The sequence below is a fragment of the Chenopodium album genome, chromosome 26, assembly GCF_948465745.1.
Source record: "Chenopodium album chromosome 26, dcCheAlbu1.1, whole genome shotgun sequence".
NCBI classification, from domain to species: domain Eukaryota; kingdom Viridiplantae; phylum Streptophyta; class Magnoliopsida; order Caryophyllales; family Amaranthaceae; genus Chenopodium; species Chenopodium album.
Window position 1 is genome coordinate 24,514,716 of NC_137859.1, and position 7,288 is coordinate 24,522,003.

At 36.7% G+C, this 7,288-nt stretch overlaps 1 non-coding gene across 1 annotated transcript; it reads left to right on the forward strand.

Moving 5' to 3' along the window:
* Positions 1 to 6,425: 6,425 nt before the first annotated feature.
* Positions 6,426 to 6,531, forward strand: LOC145618794 (small nucleolar RNA R71). Its single transcript, XR_014108040.1, has one exon. It is a non-coding gene; the product is annotated as a small nucleolar RNA R71 (small nucleolar RNA).
* Positions 6,532 to 7,288: the final 757 nt, after the last annotated feature.

Below are 7,288 nucleotides of genomic sequence, written 5' to 3' on the forward strand. Positions count from 1 at the left end.
ACACCTCCACTACCCAATGCCCCCATGCCACCTCTACAGATAGCACGAAGACATTGATACAAGTTGGTCACCTCATACCGATTGAATCTATTATACCAACAGTTTGGAATAGATTTTAGTATTAGGTTCCTGACCCTCTATGCATCCGAAACTAATTTCGCATGCCTTTCAAGATCTTGACCTAGAGCACACTTGTTCCCAATGGGTACATACAGACGAGCTTCAAGCTTGTGGCTTGTGAGAACATTTCTCAATTCGTTCTCCCATTCCCTGTAGTTTCTGAGATTTAGCCTTAAATTGAGTTTCATTGGTAAATATGTGTTGTCATATAAGTTATTCATCTACAAACAAAAACAAAACGAGGCAAAATTCAATAATTATTTTAATAAATTTAAAGTACCATAAGCAATTTCAAAATTTATTGGCAGCTTTAAAGCATTTTATTCAATTTTAAATAATCCCTATTGAATAAAATGATTCCAAGATCCTTTATTTGTGCAGTAATTGACCGGACTGAGGCCCTGCCATCAACCATTACATTTTCAAGGTGAGTAAACTCTTTACTGATTACAACTCTTGTAATTCTTGGTTGAATAATTAACCATCACATGTTTAATTATTACCCTTAACTTCAAGGTTCTAAACGCTTTAGGTAACCTTGTTGAATATAACCAATTAAAAGTGTAGAATGGGTCCTACCCCCACTTCCCCAAGATATATTATGACACTCTGCTGAGGCCGACCTATCATAAATGATCAAAGGTTTCGTCGGGTTTTTAATTGGAAATGTTGCATCAATATTACTAGGATCTAGATTTATTATGTTGTGATTATTTAGTGAACTCTAGCGCATCATCAAGCAACATAAATAAACCTAAACATGCATAATCTACTAATGCATAAATAATACATGACATAGTATGGCCCCTTAATCCTAGGAAAACTAATAAAGCAAATAAGCTCCCACTTGAACCTTCATTGATCTCATCCATCTTGCTCCTTTGGGCCTTCACTTCATTGGCTTTTGGATCAACTGCAACTTGTAATATTATTCTATTCTATCTACTACTTAAATAAAATAAAATAAATTACAAAAATACTTAACGGTACGCAGACCGTATTAAGATTACAAAAATACATCACGATGCGCAGATCTTATTTAGAATCTATGGGTCATACTAGTCTATATATAACAATAAATAATATCATATATTATAAAGTGCCATATAATAAATCACTCATCATGCTTTCCTAAACTACAACATCGAATGTTCACAATAAAGGAAACATGGCTCCTAAATATCTCATATTTTAATTAATTACTGTAATTAGATAATATCATATATTATTCATGACCAATCATAAAATATCATGTATTTTAATTTAGGTATGAGATAGAATCAAATCTTATTTTAATTATGGAAGATGAATCATATTTATTTTCCATGATTATCCTAATTAATTTAAGAAATTCTATCCTAATTACTAACCAATCACATATTTTAAATCAATTATTATCCATAAATAATTATGGGATAATCACATTATTTAATCAATCATTATCCAAATAAAATCTTTTGCTCCATAATTATCCAAACATAATAAAATTAACAACTTTAATCTTTTAATTATCTTTTCAAAATTAAAACTTAACCTTTTAAAATTTGAAAATATGATTTTATCCAAAATAAAAAAATAATAAATTTTTTTTTTGAAAAAAAGCTGTCGCCAGCCACCTTGGTGTGGCCAGCCGAAGCCGGCCACAGTGGCCGTACACCGCAAGGTGTACGCTGCTGTGCAGCGGCGCAGGGCAGTAGCAGCAGGGCCGCGCTGCAGGTGCACGGTGCTGATGTTGCTGCTGTTCCGACCCTTGCTGCTACCCCTCCCTCCGGACCACCACCAGCAGCGGCAGCCGCCGTGGCAGTGTCACCCAACCACTGTTGCTGTTGCTAAAAATTTTTTTTTTTTTTATTTTTGATTTTAATTAAATAAAACAAAATAGATTGTGTAAAGTTAAATTAAACTTTATGTGGTCCAATTAATTCCAAAACTAAATCATATTCAATTTTGAAATTAGGGTTCTTGATGAAATTAATCCCCAATTTAATTTAACACTTAAATTAAATAATTTGATCATGAAAATTCATAATTTTAACATGTAATCAAATAGATTAAATTCTTTAAATGTATTACCATCGAAATAAATCAAAATTAAACACAAAATTTCATAAATTAGGGTTTAAAATTTTCAAATTTTTTAAAAATTAGGGTTCTTGGGGTTCGAAATTTTCGAAGCTATTAGGGCAAAATTCGGATCAATTCAAGGCTAATATGAAGCAAATTAAATACCTTTAATGATTCTAATTGTTAAATTGCATTTAAAATAACAATTGACCCATAGTTAAATTATTCTCCCTCCTAATTGAATTAAAATTGTGGATTATCAAAGTTATTACTCAATATATGTAATTGAAAGAGGCTAACTGATACTACTGTAAGAGATTATAGGTAATAATTGCGGAATTAACATGAATCATATTCATATAGCACCAACCAAGGATCTCATGCATAACACATAAAGAAGTAAGAATTATACCTTTGACACGTGATTCCACTAGTGATCGAGCAAGAACAAGGGAGACAAAGAACCCCACGTGTGATTCCTCTACTAAGTCCACAAGCACGGATTAAACCTCCACTAATGCTAGTTAGTCGTGACCGAACACTTCAATCAACCTTCTACGGAGATTAGAGTCACGAGCACACCACAACACCACCCACGCACCACCAAGGGAGGAGGAACGCATGGACAAGGGAGGAGAGAGAGGGCCGAAAGTGAGAGAGAGAGAGAGAGAGAATTAGGGTTTTGGGATTCTTGGTTGCTTGTCAGACATTTCACAGTGTGTAAATTGTTGTGTCATGCAACCCTAGGCATGGTTTATATTTATGGATCATATCTAGAAATAAAGCCATGTCCAAATCCTAATTAGACTCTACTTACAATCCAAGCCCAAACCAATAAGGTGTGTCATATACTCATGAGGCCCAATAATGGGCCTCTAACTTGTTTAACCCAATACTCTTGTCTGTGACCTTGTAGGATCCATTCTATAAGGCTTTGGACCATTTAACAAGCCCAAAGACCAATTGTTACATCTAGCAATAGACATTGGCAACCTTACAGTATGAACTTATTATCTCTATAACTGTGATCCTTTGATATATCTAGTAATTGCACTGATCGAAGACATAACTCCTTCAATCTCCCACTTGTCTGAAACAAGTACACAATATTCAAATTCCTTAAGTCAATGTGTGTTGATTTGATAGTATGATTGCATCTCATGTCATGATCATATTAGTCTACAAATCTTTTCTTGAAATCTGAGTTAGAATTACAAAACAAATGGTTACTATGTAACACATTTGAGCACGTGATGGGATGAAGAACGGTAGGTCGTTGGGCTACTACCCCACCCAATCAAACAAAATTTATAACTCAACTAACCCCTATGAAGTGTAGTGGTAAGTCAAGGTCGAACCCAAAGGAATGGAGGTCGAATGTATATTGCCTAAGTCAAGCTACTCCGAAGTCAATTGCGGGGTTTATGATGGAAACTAGAGCTAGAGCTAAATGATGCAAAGAACTTGTATAAAATCAATATAAAAGACACTAGGGTAATGTATCCACATGTAATTGTAATGGAGAATGGTAATTTGGGAGGTCAAACCAACTAAGTCAAGTGATATGAAAGAAGATCAATCATGTATCCAAAAGAGCATACCAAGATAATTCTCCTAAAGGTCTAACTAGCGTCAACTACGCTAAACACTACTTAGGAAACGTCACAAGGCACTTCAATCGAGAAATTGCAAGTTACTAATCAATGGTTCGTATCATAGCAAGCTTACAATGCAATCTAGTGCACCAATTAAAGATGGCCAAGCTTCAATCAATTACATACATGCACATGAATTATCAACCAAATTTAATCATATCATCAACTCCATTAATTATCCCCAAATTACTCTAATCCATCACTCAAACATGCTTCACCATTTCCCTAGCTAGAAAACTACTCAATAGCCATGGAAATTAAGATTAATACTACACTAATTATCAATTTCATCATCAACATATTTGAAATCAAAGATCAAATCAACAATCAATCAAACTTCAATTAAACTTCAATCAAACATCAAACAAACTTCAATCAATCAACAATGATATGGAAAACAAATGAAATCAACTAAAATCAAACTTGTATTGAAATCAACATAGGAGAGAGAGTGGTGCGCACGGGAACACACCCAGAAAGGTGCGCGCGCACGGGAACACACCAGGTGTGCACATGCTATATGTTGCACACAAGATAAGGACTCATGTATTGTTAGTAGAAGTATCAACCATGCACACATAATCAATAGAACGAGAAAGACTAGCACATGCTATATGTTGCACACAAGATAAGGACTCATGTATTGGTTTCAACTTAAAACTCTCTTCTAGCTTACCACATCTCAAAGTGATTCGGCCTCCTTTCACATCTATCAAGGCTTTCGAGGTGGCTAAGAAAGGTCTCCCTAGAATGATTGAAATATGCTCATCTTCCTCAAACTCCAAAACCACAAAATCTACGGGAAAAACAAACTCTCCAATCTTAAGAGGGACATCATCAACTCTCCCCTTAGAAAGCTTAATAGAGCGATCGGCCAATTGAAAGGTTATATTAGATGGTTGAAGCTCACCTAGATCAAGTCTTTTGAAAACCGAATAGGGCATGATACTCACACTAGCCCCTAGATCACATAAAGCATTCTCAAACGTCATTTTCTTGATCTTGCAAGGAATTGAAAAATTTCCCGGATCCTCCATTTTCTCCGGAAGCTCACCATGGACAAGAGCACTAAAACATTTCCCTCCTTCCACTGAATTGCTCTCATTACAATCTTCCTTCTCCTCTAGTATCTCCCTAAGAAACTTGGAGTACTTAGGCATTTCGGGAATTAGCTCGGTAGAGGGTGTGGAATCATGAACTTCCTTAAGAACTTCAAGGAACTTCCCAACTTGCTCATCCATTTTGAATCTCAAGAACTTTTGGGGGTATGGTAGATCGGGAAATCTCTCTTCCTCACACATCTTTTCAACAACACTTTCTTCATTTTCCTCATCCTCACAATAAACTTCCTTAGACTCAACCCTCTCATCTTCATTCTCCATAGCACCACTCTCATCTTCTCCCTTTATTGAACAAGAAACTCCCTCACTAAGGTCATTCCCACCACTAGTGGCAATAGAATACACGGGTTTCTTTGGTTCAACACCTTGGGAAGGTAAAGAAGGACTAGCATAATCCTTAAGAGTGTTTGCTAGTTGGGTTATTTGAGTCTCAAGCATCTTATTGTGAGTCATCATTTCATTGAACTTCTTATCACTAACCGCCATATAGGTGTTAATGATCTTGGTTTGATTATCAATCAATTCTTCCAAATTAGTCCTAGGAGAAGAAGGTTGTGAATAGGAATTTTCACCTTGAGTCTTTGGAACAAATCCGGGTGGGGGACCTCTTTGAGCATTGTTTTGAAAATTGCCCCTTCCTTGATTGTTCCAAGTACCCCTATTTTGATTTTGACCATAACCTTGATTATGGTTACCACCACCTTGATTATGGTTACCATTACCTTGGTTATGATTTCCATAACCTTGGTTTTGATTACCATAGCCTTGGTTTTGATTACCATAATTTTGGCTTTGATTTTGGCCACTATAACTTTGGTTATTATGGTTACCACGAGAACCTTGATTCCCTTGGTTCCTATAACCACCACCATGATTATAGTTGTCAAAATTGCCTTGGTTTTGGTAATTCCTATTCCATTGGCCTCTTTGATTATCAAACCTTTGAACATTGTTGTTTGACACAAAATTCACATGCTCACACTCATTATTATCAAACTTATCAACACATTCATTATTGCAATTGCTAGAGTCATGCTCATATGATCCACATGCATCACAAAACAAACATCCCATAGGCATATTATGTGAAGTGGGAGGGGTTTGAGAGTTAGAAGAAGTACCTCTCCCCTTAAATTGGGAGGGAAGATTTAAAGCTTGAGAAGAGGAAGAGACACTCTCCAACTTGGCTTTGATTGCGGTCACCTCTTTTCCCAAGTTTGTCATTTGAGAGGAAAGATTGTTGATGGCATTGAGATGGTCCACCGAATACAACGAATATTGCTTGCTTGAAGAATCTATTTCCCCATCTTGCCAATCTCTATAGTAAGTCACCACATCCTCTATTATGTCCACAACTTCTTCTTCGGTCTTGTTCATGATAGGACCACCGGCCCCTCCATCAAGACATGATTTGACTTGAGGACTCAAACCACCATAGAAGATTTGGATCACTTGATATGTTGGAATTCCGTGGTGAGGACATTCTCTTTGATACCCCTTGAATCTTTCCCATGCTTCATAGAGACTCTCATTTGGCTTTTGCTTGAACCCTTGAATTAAAGCCCTTGCCTCCGTCGTCTTCTTTTGAGGATAGAAACGGGACAAGAAAGCTTTAGTGACATCATCCCACGTTCTCAATGAATTGGGCTTCACCTCTTTGTTTAGCCATTCCAAAGATCTTCCTATGAGAGAGAAAAGGAACAACTTAAGGCGGATAAACTCTTGAGACACTCCATTAACCTTAATTGTATTGCAATATTTTTCAAACTCCTTAAGATGGTTCAATGGGCTCTCATTCTTAGCCCCACTATATTGTCTCCTCTCAATTAGGGTGATCATTGCCGGCCGAATTTCAAAATCGTTTGCCGGTGTTGTAGGTGGAGCTATGCCGCTCTCGAACCTATATGCACCGGGCACTCCCAATTCTTTCAAGGCAACTCTTGGCTGTTCTCCCATGACTTGCTCTTGTTCAATCTCCTCTTCGCTTGAAGAACTATAATCCAATGTCTTGTTTGCTACTCTCCTCCTTGAGAGAGTTCTTTCAATCTCCGGATCAAAGGGAACAATTGAACGATCTCGGGACCTATGCATACAAAACTCAAAGAAAATATTAGTAGCACGCCTACAAGTGTAGCCTAAAGTGTAAAATCTTTTTGTATTTTGCAAATAAAGTGGAAAAGACTCAACAACAATATGCACTCAAAGCACCATTCCTCGGCAATGGCGCCATTTTGATGGGATGAAGAACGGTAGGTCGTTGGGCTACCACTCCACCCAATCAAACAAAATTTATAACTCAACTAACCCCTATGAAGTGTAGTGGTAAGT